Source organism: Bactrocera oleae, chromosome 6 (genome assembly GCF_042242935.1).
Source record: "Bactrocera oleae isolate idBacOlea1 chromosome 6, idBacOlea1, whole genome shotgun sequence".
In the NCBI taxonomy this organism is placed as follows: Eukaryota; Metazoa; Arthropoda; class Insecta; order Diptera; family Tephritidae; genus Bactrocera; species Bactrocera oleae.
In genome coordinates, this window is record NC_091540.1 from 31,560,166 (window position 1) to 31,562,448 (window position 2,283).

Here is a 2,283-nt window from a genome sequence, read left to right on the forward strand (position 1 = left end):
TAATTTTTAAAGGAAACAATATTTTTAAATTTCCCTACGTATTTCATGTAGATTAAGAACTTTTTTTATTTTGTTCCAGGACGACAATTGTGGATGTTAAATGTCTCGACACGGCCCGTTGAAAAAAAGATCAAAGAGACATCGCATTATTTTATACTCGCTACAGTGGGTCCCCTTAAAATTAACTAAGCTAACTCAAACTAGAAAACCTCGGCCTCGCGTTCATATGGCCAAGGTATACATTAAATTATATTATTGCAAACTCTTCAATGCAGTAAAATGGTACTTATGAATAAAGACGAAAACGTTATAGGCGGTGTAAAAATCCACGGGTTAAAATTTGAACATGACTTAAAATTTGAAAATTATTGATATACATTTTCTTTGAGTTATTATTAAGCATTAATCAAGATGAGATGTTAAATTTTTATATTTTATTAATTTAATTTTTTGGTTTGTAACAAATGAGAAATTTCCAAGCAGTTAGTTGATAACATTTAAGATAATAAATGAGGTAGGTAGGGTTGATCATTCTCCATTTTTATACTCTTGCAACATGTTGTTACAGAGTATAATAGTTTTGTTCATCTAACGGTTGTTTGTATCACCGAAAAATAATCGAGTTAAATAAAGGATTATATATATATAAATGATCAAGATTATGAGATAAGTTGAAATCCGAGTGACTGTCTGTCTGTCCGTCCGTCCGTGCAAGTGGTAGCTTGAGTAAATGGGCGAACTCGAACTACAACCACATGACTAAAAATTGTTAAAGTCGGACAACAACTCTTCAAGCTCCCGATACCGAATATGTGGACCTCTGTTCCTACAGCGAACGTTTTATCGAAAATATCGATCAATCTATGAGGTATGTGTGAAATTGAAATTCGGAGCAAATCCTTTCCGGATAACAGTATGCCTGTATGTTAAAAATGGGTTGAATCGGAAGAAGGCTTCTCTTAGCCGCCATATACCTAATATCACGATTTTCGAACATCCGGTTGACTTTACTCCGTATACATTGGTGATGGTAAGTGTATCTTAATTAACCATATTATCAGTATGTGGTATTGCCAAAAATAGGTAAAATCGGGTAAATACACCCCTTAGACCCCATATACCTAATATACAATTTTCAAACCTTTGGTTGGCCTTATACGCATAACCGCCACTCTAATATATTCCCATATAATGATTTTCATTATTCTAAAAATCCATATTGCGACTATGTCATTGAGTGTGTGAGTTATATATTTATAAAATTGCTTGAAAATATGTTCTCAAGTATACCTGAGCAATGTTCCCTTTCTCTGCCCCAATATAGCATATATAATGATTTCCGACCTTTCCTTTTCACTTTACTTTAAACCGTTTAGGTTGGTCAAAATGTGTGATATTTTAATTAAATTAAATGGACATGGGTAAACCATCCTCTGGCTGACGTGTTTCACATCAACTCAATATTTTAAATTTAGCTTCGGTTGAGCTTATATCACATAGTTCTCATTTGAGGATAATTTTAATGCAATTTTCGCTGACGGGAAGTAAAATATTATAGTTAATTCGATGTGTGCGGCGCGTACTGTCAGGCACGTAAATACAATGTCCCAAACGTACTCATTTCATTTTTAAATTCGCGGAGTATAGGATAAGAATAATGAAATAAGAATATATATGTTGATTTTTTTTCTTTTTGTTGAATAATTGAAATATTTAATAACTTTATGTTTGAGTTTCTTCCATACTTAGTTCTTGCTGACATGTTTTAATGCAACTGAAAATATAATTGAGTGAAATTTCCATTAATGCTAAGTTAAGATTCTTGTACAAACATTTACATATAACTAAATCAAAGCAATCGATTTCGTAAGGTTCTTTGACGTGCAGTCGTGATTCCCACTTCTCCTCGGTCACCTTTTACCTTTGCTATTACATTACTTCGCTTAAAATCAATCGACTGCCAACCGCAACAGAATAAAATTACTTTTAATGTTTTCTTTCGCAATACTGGGTTGTTGTTTTTGTTTTTTTGTATACTTGAATATTACATTAGGACAAAATCACTTGGAAAATAAAAATTAATTACTCGAAGAAAGGTAATGGAAAAACGAAATAGCTCAAAGACCGTGATTTGTCAAAAAGAATACTTAAAAGAAAATTTTAGGATCGAAAGAATTAATGAAATTGCGGAGCGAAAGCAAGGCTACATAAAAGGTTAAAGAATTCGAAATAATGTCAATTGAAAGTTAGTAAAGAGTAAATGCGAAATAATGACTTCCGAAT